General features: G+C 44.5%; 1 pseudogene; it reads right to left on the bottom strand.

The window, feature by feature from the left end:
• Positions 1-9,179: 9,179 nt before the first annotated feature.
• LOC126189920 (5S ribosomal RNA) lies at positions 9,180-9,297 on the bottom strand (annotated as a pseudogene).
• Positions 9,298-18,134: the final 8,837 nt, after the last annotated feature.

Raw genomic sequence — 18,134 nt, forward strand, 5'->3', positions numbered from 1 at the left:
TTGACCAAGGATACTTTCAAACAGTGCCGGCACATCTACAACGTTTGAAATCTCCCAGATGTTGACCATTCAGTTCTTCGGAGTTTGAGGAGGAGGGCAGTTTTTCCGAGAAATGCGTTTAACAGTTGGCTTGAGCCTTTTTTCCTTCTGTGACTGATATTTTAGATCGTGTGTACCATCAGCGACAGGTTAGAGCAGATCTGGAAGACTGGTATCCCTAGCTAAGGCAGAAGTGTGGGTGGGAGGAGGGGAGATAAGAGGGGAGGTAAGACTTAGTCTGTATCCACACATCGAGGCGAACACACATGAAGCTGTCGCCACTCGCTCCAGGCGAGATCGTTCAGGTTCTGTTTATGCCATAGTTGTGTTATTACGATGATTTTTCTCAATTCCCGTTGTGTGTCTACCATTATGATCCATTGTCTATGAGTGACGATGTTTCGATGTGCAATCACAGGAATGAAGCATTTTCCATCGTTTGTGGTAGTGAGTGCTGGCCGTCCCACACTACAGTAAATGTTTGCTGTCCTATCACTTCTTACCATGTAACTGCGTACAAGTTTCGCAGGAGCAACATACTTGTAGATGTGCAGTAAGCAACTCTTGTGGCAGAGGCTGTAGACAATTGCCCTACAATTTCGAGTGGTCTTGTGAGATATGGCAGACAGCAAGCTGAACATTACATACACACGATCGGACAGGGGAATAAAACGAGTCTCAAGGCTCCTCAGTCGAGCCCCATACACCTAGGTGAACACCTCTGGTTCATTCCGTCTGGTATAATGGAATGGGACGATGTTGTCTCCCACACCTTGGATTGACCAGCCATTTAAAAAAAACACAAACAGCTCCAGCACAAGCAGTAGTCTCTATGAGTCACGAAATGCATCCTCAGTCCATCGTACTGCATCAGCATTATTTGCTGAAAGGTACTTCCCCTACACTCATCCATTGTCACCTCCTTCCATTCCTCCTGCAGGAGGCTATGGATGGAGTTCTTAGCTGTATGCTTACCTTATTAAACTCCTCTCTGTTCAACACCAACATCTCGTCAATTGAACACATTTTCTAGAAATTTAATTACTTAATTTAATTAATGTTTAAATAAACAAACAATATATTATTCGAATTTACCATCACTTTCATGTCATTAGTCCCGTTTTTTGATGTGTTTCAGTATCATCCCACCAATTTTAAACAGTTTGAAATTAACCAGCAAGGCTGTATTGTAATTGTCAGTTCGGTTTCCCTGCCAAAAATTTAATAAATTCTTCAAGCAAGGTAATAACAGTTCCCAAGACAGCCCTGATGACCTGCCTGTCCAGTAGCTCAGGACAGATTGCATGTAATGCTTGCCATTTCACAAGTGGGAGACAGGAAGGAAAGTAGTGGAGATGAGAGGTGAAGTGGAGGCAGTGAGGAGAAATAGGGGTAGGGGGAGAAGTTGGGATGATCATGTTAACAATGTGACGTTGCCACACCTACGTCCTATAGAGAGGAGGTGAGATGACCACCCAGGAAGAGCTATCATTTTTAATAAGTTTGGTAACAATGCAGACTATGCTGGTTTCGTCTTTACTTCACTACTCATATGAGCTGAGATGCTTGGCCAATTTCGTCCACTTACTATAGTAGGAACATTTAAAACACATGAAAAACCACCTAAAGGTTTGGAAACAAAAATCATAGGTAGTATATTCCTTACTGTGATGATGCTTACACAGAAGATATTACCTGAGTACCAGGCACTGTCCGGGTATATATTTATTCCAGTCCTCTGTTTGTCTCCCCCTTCCCCCTCCTGCTGCCCATCTCCTGCTTGGCCAGCCCCCCATTCTCACTCTGTCCACCTCCTCCACATTCGACTCTCTTTCCATTTCATCCTGTCCCTCTATCTGTCTCTTTCCCCTCTCCAATAAAATTCCATCTCCTCCTCCTACTTTATTTCTCTCTTCCTTTCCCCTCTCTGACGTTCTCATCCCCCCGTCGCCGAACCCATTATTTCTCCAAGTTATCACTCCCTTCAGTGTTCCTTTCGAGATCATGTGTAGTATGTGTACCAAGTTTAATTGAGATCATTCCAGTGACTTTGAACGATCTTTTTACACTTGAATTTGCCTGCATACACACATATCAAGTACATCACGTATATACACTCCTGGAAATTGAAATAAGAACACCGTGAATTCATTGTCCCAGGAAGGGGAAACTTTATTGACACATTCCTGGGGTCAGATACATCACATGATCACACTGACAGAACCACAGGCACATAGACACAGGCAACAGAGCATGCACAATGTCGGCACTAGTACAGTGTATATCCACCTTTCGCAGCAATGCAGGCTGCTATTCTCCCATGGAGACGATCGTAGAGATGCTGGATGTAGTCCTGTGGAACGGCTTGCCATGCCATTTCCACCTGGCGCCTCAGTTGGACCAGCGTTCGTGCTGGACGTGCAGACCGCGTGAGACGACGCTTCATCCAGTCCCAAACATGCTCAATGGGGGACAGATCCGGAGATCTTGCTGGCAAGGGTAGTTGACTTACACCTTCTAGAGCACGTTGGGTGGCACGGGATACATGCGGACGTGCATTGTCCTGTTGGAACAGCAAGTTCCCTTGCCGGTCTAGGAATGGTAGAACGATGGGTTCGATGATGGTTTGGATGTACCGTGCACTATTCAGTGTCCCCTCGACGATCACCAGTGGTGTACTGCCAGTGTAGGAGATCGCTCCCCACACCATGATGCCGGGTGTTGGCCCTGTGTGCCTCGGTCGCATGCAGTCCTGATTGTGGCGCTCACCTGCATGGCGCCAAACACGCATACGACCATCATTGGCACCAAGGCAGAAGCGACTCTCATCGCTGAAGACGACACATCTCCATTCGTCCCTCCATTCACGCCTGTCGCGACACCACTGGAGGCGGGCTGCACGATGTTGGGGCGTGAGCGGAAGACGGCCTAACGGTGTGCGGGACCGTAGCCCAGCTTCATGGAGACGGTTGCGAATGGTCCTCGCCGATACCCCAGGAGCAACAGTGTCCCTAATTTGCTGGGAAATGGCGGTGCGGTCCCCTACGGCACTGCGTAGGATCCTACGGTCTTGGCGTGCATCCGTGCGTCGCTGCGGCCCGGTCCCAGGTCGACGGGCACGTGCACCTTCCGCCGACCACTGGCGACAACATCGATGTACTGTGGAGACCTCACGCCCCACGTGTTGAGCAATTCGGCGGTACGTCCACCCGGCCTCCCGCATGCCCACTATACGCCCTCGCTCAAAGTCCGTCAACTGCACATACGGTTCACGTCCACGCTGTCGCGGCATGCTACCAGTGTTAAAGACTGCGATGGAGCTCCGTATGCCACGGCAAACTAGCTGACACTGACGGCGGCGGTGCACAAATGCTGCGCAGCTAGCGCCATTCGACGGCCTGAACCGCGGTTCCTGGTGTGTCCGCTGTGCCGTGCGTGTGATCATTGCTTGTACAGCCCTCTCGCAGTGTCCGGAGCAAGTATGGTGGGTCTGACACACCGGTGTCAATGTGTTCTATTTTCCATTTCCAGTAGTGTATGAAATATTTAACGTGTATTTGTACACACAATTCGCCTGAATCTCTAGCGAATTTCCTCATGCAGTTCAAATTTTCACGCAGCTCAACGTTTATGACGTCATATCTATTCAACTGCATGCCACCCAATGAAAAATTTTTGTAAGTACCTCTGGCGGTTATGCAGCTACCCTCTGTGAAAGGTGTTTCGAATAGAGTTAGTGAAAAAGAAGTAATAAATTGAAACCCAGCCCCCACCCCATTTGACAGGTGGTTCTTACTCCCAAAACTACCCTTTGCATACAGTAGGTGATGAGAGTACCAAGTCCAGTGGTTTTGGGCGGGATACAGAACCTACATACTGATCAGCCACGATATTATGACCACCTACCTAATAGCCACTTTGCCCATTTTTGTAACGTACAACAGCGACAACGTGTGATGGCCTGGAAGCAAAGAGGCCTTGGTTGGTCGCCGGCCGGAGTGGCCGAGCGGTTAAAGGCGCTACAGTCTGGAACCGCACGACCGCTACGGTCGCAGGTTCGAATCCTGCCTCGGGCATGGATGTGTGTGATGTCCTTAGGTTAGTTAGGTTTAAGTAGTTCTAAGTTCTAGGAGACATGACCACAGCAGTTGAGTCCCATAGTGCTCAGAGCCATTTGAGCCAACCTGGGTTGGTCGCTGGAGGGAGTTGAAAACTTATGTGCACACATAAGTCACCAAATTACCATAAATTCTGAGGACTGAGGTGCAAAGCTCTGACGCCACATTCAGCCACATCCCAGATGTGTTCAATCGGGCTCAGATCTGGCGAGTTGGGGGGCCAGCACATCAATTAGAGCTCTCCACGGTGTTCCTCAAACCACTCCATCACACTCCTGCCTTTGTAACACAGTGCATTATCTCCTGGAAAAATGCCATTGCCATCGGGAAACCTGATTGTCATAAACAGGTGTATGTGGTCTACAACCAGGGTGCGACTCAGCCGTCAAGATGCCTTGCACGAGCTCCACTGGACCCATGGATGCCCATGTGAATGTTTTACAGAGCACAATGGAGCCGCGGCCAGCTTGTCTCCGCCCCAAAGTAGAGATGTGAAGGAGCTTTTCTTCTGGAGGATGACAGACTCTCACCCTTCCGTCTGCATGATGAACAAGTATCAGGAGTCATCAGACCGTGTAACGCCCTGCCACTACCCCAGCGTCCAGTGGCGGTGGCCATGTGGCCTAACAGAGTTCTAGTGAGAACAGTAAATGACGTATGGCAGCGAAACGTGGTAGATATGCTAATCCCTTCATGAGGAATCGCTTTAGGCTGGAAAGAATGAGTTGATATTTTGGTCACTAAGTGTAAATTTGGCACTTTACAATGTTTATATCACATTATTACATTCATGCTGTCTTTTGACAGTCCACAACGTGAGTGAACACTACAGCTGTCAGTAAGAGCGACTGTGCGCTGTCAGTGAAACTGGTTTATGTGAAAGTCAGCAATTGCAGCGCTACATTTTTAGGTGTTGTACATATAAAACCGAACAAAATCATTAGATACAATTCACTCAGTGAGAGAAAATTATATATTTTGGAAGAATGTAGCTCTGAAAACATGGGGATTCGATTTTCAGATGTGAGGAAGAGTACAATAGCAGCTGATGCGAGAAACCCTAACAGCGGTACACAACTAACTGTAAAAAGTATTTTAATTGTTTCAGGTGTTTGGTATAACAGTTGTTCAACATAATATTCATCGTTCCATTTTCATAACTGTTACATTTAAGAAACAAACAAACAATTTAAGTTGTTGTCATACTGATCATAGGTGCACTCAGTGCAAAAATCTTGAAGAAACTTTAATGTGCTGTAAATATAAAAATGAGCGAAACGTCATTGGATACAACTGTCACAGATGGAGAAAGTCATATATTTCAAAAATAATAGTTTTCAAAACAAGTAATATTTATATTTACAATGGGCTAGGGGGTTCATATTGACCCCAGAGATACTAGAACGGTTAATAATCAAAGGTATGGTATGCAGGGCAGTCTCAGGTTGAATTTTAGGCAGAACTACACAATTTTTAATAGCAAATGCCGAGATTTTTCCCTATTCTGTTTCCAGAAGTCAGACTGTGAACAGGTAAGACACGAATGCACAAGAATTAAGTTTATACATTTTATGTCGAGGTGGTCCATATAATTTTCGTAGCTTATAAATTTTGGGGATGGGCAGGGCATACAATAAAAATAAAAATACGACTAAGGTTTAAATAAAGATAGTTTGTAATTTGTGCATTCTACTAACGATGTGAAAAATTCCACAAAAACAGAAACATTATTTGTTTACAAGGACAAACAATATTTATATCTGAGTAGAATAAAAAGAAAGAATGAGTTAAATAGGATGGAAAAACGTTTAAGCTACTATATGCATTACTGTTGGTGATTAAGCTGTTGATGTTCACTCAAGATTCAGTTCCATTGTCATTCAGCGTCAAACTGAAAACTTCATGCGATCCTCACGTGTTGCTGTCACCAGATAAGCCAAACTGAATGAGGATCACTAGGTAGGTGGCCAAGGTGGCCACACAGTTCGTCAGTAGTACCCAGTCGATACAGAAAAGTCCTGCTGCACTGTAATGGAGTCGACTCTGAGCCATCTGGCGTGCGAAACTCTGCAGTATCTTGAAATGGCCACAGCTGCCAAGTGGCACCAGCAGCAGCAGCTTGTTGACCAGCTGTTCTGTGCGGTTGGCCTCTTGGACGACCATGTCACAGCTGTAGACTATGCCGATCAGACGCCACGCTGACATTAACACAAACGGATAAATTCGAAGCACATTCTCCACTACAGATTCACCAAACCAGGGTGTTCCTATATGGAGAAAATCCACTACTGCCATGTAAATGTTTATGACAATATTTAAAAAGGACGTCGTTACTTCTACAAGGTTTTGTACACCGTATGCTGCATTGATATCGCTAGCCAAATCGTAAAGAACATAATGTACCTTCTGTAGCCCGTCGAGTTGAATACAGATATCACATTTCAGCATCATTTTTGCAAGCGACGCCGCATTTCGTTTCACCTGTATCAGTATTCTGTTCCTGTGTGATAATTCATGTGAACCTGCTGCAGTTATCTCGTCATATATATGGGATATAGCACTTCTCCAGTAAATGTTTACCGAGGATGATATCATATAATCAAGCTCATCTTCTGTAGATACTTTTAGCACTTGGAGAATGCTTGTATTCAGGTACTGAAATCTTCTGCGCAATATAATATTAAAGGTAAAAAACTGTAGGATGACCATACTTCTTGAAATATAACAGAAATGCACAGCTGTTACGAAATAAGACAGACTACCATTTAAGTACCAATTCAGCACGCACAAAAATGTTAAATAAATGTTCACTCCAATTACCCATCGACGCAAAATAGCGGCAACAGCAACGTATTCCTTTTCAGTATTTTTATACAGAAATGCATCAACCGAGAAAAGTTTCCTGCCCAACTCGTCGACGTGCCTTTGCCTCAAAACTGCGCTACGTAACATTGTTATAAACGTCGCAAGAATTAGAAGAGCCAGATTGGAGACGTGCACATACTTTAGGATGCTTTTCATTTTATAGACTTCCCGTGCCCATACACGTAATTCGTAAGATATTGTAACAAGCAGCAATGAAGCCAATAAAATGTTGTACAGTTTCCCAATCGTAGACACTAAAGGCTTTCCATTCCTCTGTGTAATGGTGAGAGGAGTAGTACCTAAAATGTAGCATAAAATTACAAAAAACCGAAGTTCTCCACAAGAATTCTTTTCGTCCATGTCAGCAAATGTTCTTTGCAGCACAAAACTGACGAGAGAATAACGACTGGCGGGTTTTAAAACAATTACTAAGAATCAATGCTCCAATTACTTCCTTAGAAGGTACTCGACAGTTCCATTTTAATACTGTCAAAGTTTTATACGAAAGATATATCCAACACTAATTATATGGTACTAAAACAATTTTGGTTAATAACCTACTATAGCGCAGTTGTCAGAAAACTCATTAGTCGAAAGAGCCAAGTTACAACAGCACAATGAATAAACTTTCTTTTGAGAGCCATTTTTTAAAATTTCGATCTATATAGATAGGAACATTGTTATTATCTTACTTGGAGTTATACTAAGTCGGCATTCCTCAATCTGATTGTCCAAAAAGAGATAATATTCTTCTCTAGGAGATGTAGATGAAATAAATCACAAAAAATTAAATTTGCGCTCTATCATTTATTTCACAGGGCTTGTCAGCTGCTACTGATAAAGCTGGAACCAATTTAAGATCTTCGACTTGCTTTCTGATTGTGTTGGAAGATATTTGTACTGTTCCACCTTTCATTGTTGTAGAAGACGATGGTAACTTTTTTCTGTTGTAAGAATATCAGCTTTGTTCTTAAAATCCCAAAAGAGATCAATGAATGCATTTATTAATCGACATTTTAAGAGTGGAATTAAAAAATTAACTTACACATTATCATGGCAGGCAAAGAAAATTTTATTGAATGCTGCACTAAACTTCAAAATACAAGCGTACGTAACGCTATTTTTCATTGCAGTCACCAAGTCTCTTTTAACATCGGTCGGAACCTTTATCACTCGTTCAGTTTTCCGATCATGGGAATCCACTGTTTGATCGTGAAATCATTCGAGAACTGCTGTATGAACGCCCCCACAGACGGAAAATCCGCAATTGCTGTGAATCAGTTCCTCCACTGCTAGGACATTATCGTCTGTAGTCGATGTCGATGCCCTTCCTTCCAGATCAGCGTCACCCACGACTGTGCAGCCTTGGCCAAATTGTTGGTTTGCTTCCTAACCAAAAAACATGTAATATTAACGTTGTTCGAAGGTTTTGGTCCATAACTAAATAAAGAACATTATTTTTCTTGAATCTTGTCAAGGTCTTCAACTGCTTTCTTCCTTGCATTACCGACAGGATACTGAGTACAAAATGACTCATGTTTAGTTGTAAAGTGTCTCTTCAAATTTCATTTCCTGTTATGAGGCGGTTTTGCCTGACAAATAATACAAGTTGAAAGGCCATTTAAGTTACAAATAAATGCAAAAAGTGGCAATCAAGTGTACTGCAAATTGCCGGTTTTCGTCTTCCGATTTTCTTTGTTTCTTTTTTTGTACGTATTTCAAACAGGGCACCTAAACGATGTTTCTGTTGTGTACTGCTTCGTAACCAACGGCAAGGTGAGGTGGGTTACAGAGTGGTGCAGCAGCTGTCGTCACAGGGAAGTTGGGCAGGAGCAGAAATTATTATTGATCACATAAATACAGTAAATAGAAGTTTTATTTAACTTATAGCTTTCTCCAGGCGTTGTGAAGTAGCTTTAGAAAAGTAAAAATAGCAATAAAGTCCAGCTATTGTAGGCACTCCGTCTTCAGGCCGCAAGTGGCCCATCGGGACCATCCGACCGCCGTGTCATCCTCAATGAGGATGCGGATAGGAAGGGCGTGTGGTCAGCACACAGCTCTCCCGCTCGTTTCGCTGGTTTTCTTTGAGCGGAGCCGCTACTATTCGGTCGAGTAGCACCTCATTTGGCATCATGAGGCTGAGTGCACCCCAAAAAATGGCAACATCACATGGCAGCCCAGATGGTCACCCATCCAAGTGCTGACCATACCCGACAGCGCTTAACTTCGGTGATTTGACGGGAACCGGTGTATCCACAGCGGCAAGGCCGTTGCCCCATCTATTACAAGATGCAAACTAAATAGCTTCGTACAATTTGAGGTTCCTGATCCTAACTCACGAGCAGACTGAAGACAGTCAAAGACTGTGACTGAGACTGGGCTATGTAGCTGTCACAGGCCAGCCTGTATCTCAGCAGTAGAGGCTCTCATAATGGGAGCTGCTGGAGGTGTGGTAGCAGGCAGACATCATTGGATCCGCCTGGTCCCTGCACCCCCGCTATCAGCGTCTGTCGGAAAGATTCATTGTCGTTTCCAACTGTGAGATACCAGTGGGGGTGGCATCGATCTATGATACCACAGTTTCAGTTTGTAATAAAGCCACAAGCACAAAATAATGACGATTGTTAAACTGATGACACAAAGATCTGTAGGTTTTTCAGCTGGTTGGGAAATAAATAAATAAAAAAGGTAAATTTATGCTTCGAGTATGTACAGGGTGTTTATCAATGAATATTGGGGTTTTAACGCTTTACTTCATTACTTTAAACTTACAGTAATAAATGATATTTCAAATGAAAGAGCAACTCAAACAGTTGTGTTTGGCACCAGTGCACATGCGCAGCGCGCAATGTTTCCGCCGCAATCCGCTAGACAGCGGTAGTAGCGAAGATGGCGACTAGTGTACAGGAAGCATTTTGTGTTTTGCAGTTTGCAAAGACCGAATCTGTGGTTACTGTGCAACGTGCATTCCGGCTGAAGTTCGTTTATGAGCCTCCAAGTGATAATGATGATGATGAGCGTTTGGCGTCATTGGCCGGGAGGCCCCTCGCGGGGCAGGTCCGGCCGCCTTGGCGCAGGTCTTATTACATTCGGCGCCACATTGGGCGACCTGCACGCCGGATGGGGATGAAATGATGATGAACACAACACAACACCCAGTCCCTGAGCGGAGAAAATCTCCGACCCAGCCGGGAATCGAACCCGGGCCCGGAGGACGGCAATCCGTCACGCTGACCACTCAGCTACTGGGGCGGACTCCAAGTGATAATAACATTCATAGATGGTATCATGAATTTGAAGATTCCAGTTGCCTTTGTAAAGGGAAGACCACAGGTCGACCAAGAGTTAGTGAAGAGACTGTTGAGCGAGTGAGAGAGTCGTTCCCTCGTAGCCCAAAGAAATCAGTCCAGAAGGCTAGTCGTGAATTACAAGTTCCTGTGTCGACTGTTTAGAATGTTTAAAAAAAAAAACGCGTACAACTATGTCCTTACCGTTTACAGTTCTTACAGGGTCTAAAGCCGGCAGACCATGGATTATGTGCCAACTTCGCAAATGAAATGTTGTTTCATGAAGATGAAGATTTTCTGGATCATGTTGTCTTCAGTGATGAATCGACCTTTCACCTTAGCGGACATGTTAACACTCACAATGTCCACATCTGGGGCTCAGAAAGTCCTCCTGAGGTGGTACAAATGCAACAAGATTTCCCTAAAGTGACTGTTTTTGTGCTGTATCCTGGCGGAAAGTTTATGGGCCATTCTTCTTTGGTGAACCTACTGTAACTGACACTTCCTACCTTGATACACTAGAGCAATGGCTCTTCCCTCAGTTGGAAGAAGATGAGCAGGAGAACTTCATTTCCCAGCTAGATGGTGCGCCACCTCACTGGCATGGCGAAGTACGCCATTGGTTGAACTTCACTGTACCGAAGTGCTGGATAGGCCGCAAGGGGCCCAATGACAGGGCTTGCTTTGCATGGCCTCCACGTTCACCTGACCTAACGCCATGCGATTTTTCCCTTTGGGGCTTCATCAAGAAACTTGTGTATGTGCATCCGCTACCAGCAGACCTCCATGAATTAAGAAACCAGATTGATGCAGCTGTTGCTACAATCACTGAAGACACACTTATCAATATTTGGGAAGAACTCGGCTATAGACTAGATGTATGCAGTGTGACAAATGATGCTCTCATTGAATATTTATGAGGTTCTTGGTAAAACTGTTTGAGTTGCTCTTTCATTTGACATATCATTTATAACTGTAGTTCAATACAATAAATACTATAAAGCTTCAAAACCATGATATTCATTTATGAACACCCTGTACTTTCTTTAGCCTCAACGTATTTTCGAACTCGACTAGCACTAACCACAGCATGATGAGAGTTCTGAATGTGTGGCTCACTCTGTTGCTGCACAAATCGTGCTAGCCTTCCATGCACAAAGAGCGATTGAAGTTTTGTGGTCCCTAACTGCACAGTACTGCTGCGAGTGGAGGGAAAATTGCCGCTGGTGGGGAGGTAAAACGCTTCGGACAGAGACAACCAGAGTTACCAATCACAGGGGTGCGGATTTTAACTACAGTTCCAGTGTTTCCTGCAGGGACACGTGCTCGGTAGTAGTGCATTGTACGTAGAACACGATGCAGAGATACGACTAGTGATACGTATTGGCATTTTATCTTTATCAAAATATCCTTGCGTCCCCGCAAGTGATATTTTGGAGAAGATCCACATTTAAGGGAGCAAAGAGCTGGATGTGACTCACGCGTCAGTTTCCCGACCTCTGGTGTAGTGTAAAGCACAGCACCCAAGTCACCAGACAGGAGGGATCGAATCCATGTGGCAGATTAACGACCATAGCTGGGCCACCAGCAAGCCAGAGTGTGGCTTTAGGTGGTTTCCCACTCTTGTTTAAGCAAATTCTGGGCTAGTTCCCACTTCCCATGTCAGAACATACGTTACACAAACACTGTGCGATCACACACAGAACGAAGTTTATATCCTTTAGACAGGAGGTGCACAGGTGCACACGACTTCCCTCCCTACGATATAGAGTACTGCGGCAACATGAAGGGTGTACAGACGCCAAGTTAAATTAAATAAAAATTGTCATTAGCTGAGAACAGTGGAGCCCTTCACTATACGATGTGAAAGAAGAATAAAACAACGATTTTCATTAGTACTCGGTGACTGTAATTAAAATTCATCTACTCCCTGAGGTACAGCGTTGGTGGTAATTATCGTCTGGTAGCGAAACTTGGTAGGTATCCAAATGTGTTACTGTGGGGCACATTTGCGCTGAAAAAAAAAACTTCCAGTTTCGGAAACCAGGTTAAACTCTGGCCCTGTGAGTGGTAGAAGTACAGAAATGTAAAGACTTACAGAATGTAGTGGATTAGGAACGACTACGTGCTCAGAAAAGATAAAACAACTAAGAAACGCATAATTCAGATTTTATTATTAACTGCAGCAACACGGTTTATTCATTGTGAGTACGAGAGATGTCAATGAGATGCTACAACCGTAAAACGACGTGGTCAACGTTCTGGTGAAAATTGAGCAATGTATTCCGACATATCGACCTTCAGATCAGGTAGAGACCGATGTGTCCCTGGTAAACGCTTCCTTTTACATTCCCCACAGCCAAAAGTCACATGGATTCGTATCAGGTGATTTTGCAGGCCATGACTGTGGAAAAACTCGAGAGATAACACGTTTGTGGAAGGTTGCATTTAACAGATCTTCCACAGGGCGAATGATTTGAGCTGTTGTCCCATCTTGCATGAAAACACTGGTCTCCACTCACTTGGTCTCTTCTGAAGCACTAATCACATGCTAAACAAGTAGGTCCCGGTAATGTGCAGAAGTCATGGTACACCCGAGAGGTCGTCTGTGTCTACTCTTTTCAATGAAAAACAATCCAAGATGAAAGGTGTGTAAGAACTCATACCAAACAGTCGAAAATATTTTGTTGACGCCGACCCACATAGGTCGGAACGATCACCACAATGAAATAAGGGAAATCAGAGCTCATACGGATAGATATAGGTGTTCATTTTTTCCGCGCGCTGTACGAGATTCGAATAATAGAGAATTGTGAAGGTGGTTCGATGAACCCTCTGCCAGGCACTTAAATGTGATTTGCAAAGTATCCATATAGATGTAGATGTAGATGTAGACATACGACCAGTGCAATGGCTCTTCGTGCAAAACACGCGGCTTAACAGTTCCCCAAATTTGACAGTTCTGTATCTTCATCAACTTCGATTCATGCAAGATACCGAAGAGCAAATTCAAAGCGTTGCTGCGGATCATGAAGTTTCAGTAGCTGCACCGTCTGGATCTTGTACAGGTACTAGTGCAAAACAATCCACAAAACGTTCTGTAGTGCTGTTGACCGTGGAATGGAAAATTCTCGTGACACTGCATGACTACTAACACTACCTGTGGCGCATGCTGCATGGTCAGTTACAGCAACAGCAGCCTCGTCAACAACTACCAGCAAGATACAAGGCTTTCTTCTTTCAGGAGCCATACGAAGCTCAAGTGTGTTTTTGAATTTCATTACATCTTCTTTAAACCATTGAATGACATCGGGCCTCAGCTCAGATTTTTCAGCCGGCGATACTCTTTCAATGCACCTCTGTAATAATTGCTGCCAATCACGTAAAACAGTTTCATTAACAGTGCGCGGTCTGTCTTCTGAGTAGCCATGCTGTTCACCCACGTCACGTCTTGTCAAATGACAGCATGGATCTCATACTGTCATACAGACAGTGTACAGCGCCAGATTAGCACCTGGCAAACGAAATTGGAACTAATTTTTCCCAGTGTAAATCGGATCCGCATTAGCATATCTTCCAAGTTTTACTGCCATAAGACAGCGCACACTGGAGCTCCGTGAGTAGCTGCACATTAATTATAAGCACCCAGTGCTAAGGACTTTCACTCTACTGAATTTGCTTCATATGCTATGGAGGACATTCAGCACTTTTACATGAAAAGGGACCACACAGAATTCTGGATCGTTTGATAATTTATCACTCAGTTTTCTTGCAAAAAAAGTGTTGCATGGAGATTTAGGTTCGTCGAGAACACAAATTGGTTGAAATGTGTTTTGTATATCTCTGTGACGAATACACATGCAAAAATGTTGGGAGGTATTTCAACAAATGTTTAATACTCCTCGGAGCTACATGCACACACACACGCACGCACGCACACACACACACACACACACACACACACACACAGAGAGAGAGAGAGAGAGAGAGAGAGAGAGAGAGAGGGAGGGAGAGAGGGCGATTTCTAAACGTACTGTCGATGACGAAGCCGTTAATGCTGCATGGCATTTTCACTGATCGAGGGAAATGTGGTATCGTTTATCGATATCACACCACGGGCGTCAAGGTTGGCAATGGAACTGCAAGTTTCGCCAGACGCCGATAGCGGTCACTGGGATCGTGTGGACCCAATGACACACGCCCATAAAGCCACGCTTCCAGCGGCCTTTGCCACAAGCACTCTCTGCTTCTGTGATACAAGACGGCCGGGTGCAGCGACACATCCCATTCGCACTTGGAGTCGACTTTACACAGACGCCGCCTAGCTGCAGCTCCGACATCATTGTTTGTGCTTTAGTTGAGAGCCTCGACCTTGTTGACATTGAGAGATGGACTTTACTTCTTGCTGTATTTATTTGTGATGAGTTTTCGTACACTTGGAGAAACGCATGTTAAATAAATATTGTGTTTTCTGGGTTAACTTGTTCGCTAATCATTTCTGCTTCTGTCCAGCTTTCCTATGTTCACAATTGCTGCAACATTCTGTTGTCCGCCTCTACTTACTATTTCGTACAAAGTTATACACAAGAGGAAATTACGAACAACCTATACCAGAATGACCAGACATCAAATCCCTTAACACCCAAATGTGCCCGCATCTCGTGGTCGTGCGGTAGCGTTCTCGCTTCCCACGCCCGGGTTCCCGGGTTCGATTCCCGGCGGGGTCAGGGATTTTCTCTGCCTCGTGATGGCTGGGTGTTGTGTGATGTCATTAGGTTAGTTAGGTTTAAGTAGTTCTAAGTTCTAGGGGACTGATGACCTAAGATGTTAAGTCCCATAGTGCTCAGAGCCATTTGAACCATTTGAACCCAAAAGTGCGCCTGGTGTACTAACGTCTTGGACAACTGACGTGAACCTTCACAACTCAACTACAACAGTGTCGGTGATGTATTCATTCCAGTTTAGCTAATGCACCTACAGTGTCTCCTACTGAACCAAAGCAGAACCACACGAGAACTTCCTGTATCTAATTGAGACGTGTCTGAAGCATTTAAACAAAATTATGTACAAGTAACTTACGGAAAGCAGACACAAAAAGTCCTCGCCAACAGTTAGCTTTCGACAGGTCAACACTCCATCATTTTCAAACACACATAAATATGGTTGTCACCATCTGGCTCAGCATGAAGGGATACATAATACGTTGCTACTTTGGGCCCATTTCATCTCAGTTAGTCCACTTTGATGTTACCTTTCGACAGAATGAATATAGTGAGTGAAAGATCAAAGGTGCTTACAGAAGTGGTCATAGGTACAGGTCATCATTAGAATATAACAACAGAGAATGATGTTCTCCTGTAGAAACAATGGAGGTTTTGAAATAGTGGAGGTTTGGAATGTGACGTGTCACTTCTTTACTTAGCTAATTAATGGATTACAACTGTCTTTAATACTAACCATCCCAACACCGATAACTGTAAATTAATGGGCCGCCAGTCGCATTGTACAACGTTGACCCCATGAGATTAGGGTAATTCACTGTGACACATCAGGCTCTCTTGAATGAACGTTTAAAGGGATCGGAGAAATATAGAGATAATACACCCGAAAAATCACAACAAATATCGAATTAAAATAATAACGCTTCCGTTCATTTTACTACGCACAAATGTGACTGAATACACCGGAATGCCGCTACAACATAAAATAACTGAAAGCAATACGAATAAAGGAAAGACTAACTACCATCAAGGACACTTCGATATAAATTCGCCGAGAAGCTCTTTTATTAAATCTAAATGCAATTTTACATTACCAGGGTAACGCCCAGAAATCAGTGGCTCAACTCAAATAGTTGATAAAACTTTGTTCCTCTCAGTAACATCCTCAGTATCTCACAGGTTCTCCTGGATGTATACCGAAAAACGTATTTATCTTCCACACACAAATTAAGCACGAGTTCGCTTCAGCATTGTAACCTGAGTGTCACAGATGATGTCTCTTTATTTTCTGCCGCGGCACGTAGAAAAATGGTTCAAATGGTTCTGAGCACTATGGGACTTAACTTCTGAGATTCCCCTAGAACTTAGAACTACTTAAACCTAACTAACCTAAGGACATCACACACATCCATGCCCGAGGCAGGATTCGAACCTGCGACAGTAGCGGTCGTGCGGTTCCAGACTGTGGCGCTTAGAATCGCTCGGCCACACCGGCCGGCGGCACTTAGAACTCCGGTATCTTCCGACGTACAGTGTTCCGTCTGCTGCCACAATTTTTCTCTTGCACACTAGACTCGCTCAACTTCATTCTCTTACAAACATTCTTGGTCTCTTCCCTCCTTTGATTGATTGTCACATAAACAACGGCAGAGGCATGCTCACATTGCTCATTCCGCTGCTCACTACCCCACCGCGCTGTTTGCTCCTTCCTGCTGTCTGAAAGAAACCCCGAAAATCCCAGAGCCACTGGGTGTCGCCGAGAAAGGGTTCAGACTGCAGCGTCCGGCGCCCCGTAAGCTGGCAGCCCGGCTCCCCACTGACGCAGCAAAGTATGCAACGTTTCCACTCTTTCACCAGAGACCATAACAGCATCCAATTTTTAAAACTTTTGGCAAGATATTTTATGACTTTACAGTGATTTTTATATCAAAAAAATTAGGCACACCATGAACGAATTATGTTAATGGCACGGAAATTGGATGATTTATTCAAAATAAAGAGCTTCACAAACTGAGGACTTTAATAACGTGGTGGACCACCTTTGAGCATTACGCAAACAGTTACTCGGCTTGGCACTGGCTGATGGACTCCTTGGATGTCCTCCTGGGGGATATCGCGCAAAATAGTGTCCAATTGGCTCGTTATGTCATGACGCTCATGAGCTGTTGGATTGCCCTGGCCATAATGCTCCAAACATTCTCAATTGCGGTGCGATCCGACGATCTGGAAGGCCAAGGTAGGGATTGGCAAACACAGCGACAAGTAGTAGAAACTCTTTCCGTGTGCGGGCAGGTGTTATATTGCTGAAATATAAGCCCAGAATGGCTTTCCATGAAGGACAACAAAACCATTGTAGAATATCGTTGACGTACCGCTGTGCCGTCTAGGCACGCGGATGACAACCAAACAGTTCCTGATACGAAAGGAAATGGCACCCCTTACCGTGGCTCGTGACTTTCGGGCCTTACGGTGGGCCACACTTAGGTTAGTATCCCGCCACTGTCTGGGGTGTCATCGGGGTTCAGTTCGAAGTGAGACTCATCACTAAAGACACTTCCACTCCAGTCAATTAGATTCCAGACCTACGACGAGTCAATTAGATTCCAGACCTACGACGTTTCTGGAGATGTGGACAGCTGACGGTACCGTCATGATTGTCGGACACCATACGGCCCGAATACCAGTATTCATGGTCTGGGTTGCCATTTCTTTTCGTATCAGGACCACTTTGGTTGTCATCCGCGTGCCTACACAGCACAGCGGTACGTCAACGATATTCTACAATGGTTTTGTTGCCCTGCATGGCAGCCCACCCTGGGATTACGTTTCAGTAAGATAGTGCCCGCCTGCATTTGGCGAGAATTTCTACTGCTTGTCATCGTGGTTGCCAAACCCTGCGTTGACCAGCAAAGTCAGCGGATCTCTCCAAACTGAGAACGTTTGGAGCATTATAGGCAGGGCCTTCCAACCATCTCGAGATTTTGACGATCTAACGTGCAGGTTGTACAGAATGTGCCACGATATGCCTAAGGAGGACATCCAACAACTCCATCAATCAATGCCAGGCCGAGTAACAGCATGCATAAGGGCCAGAGGTTGACCAA

The sequence above is a fragment of the Schistocerca cancellata genome, chromosome 5 (assembly GCF_023864275.1).
Source record: "Schistocerca cancellata isolate TAMUIC-IGC-003103 chromosome 5, iqSchCanc2.1, whole genome shotgun sequence".
NCBI lineage: Eukaryota > Metazoa > Arthropoda > Insecta > Orthoptera > Acrididae > Schistocerca > Schistocerca cancellata.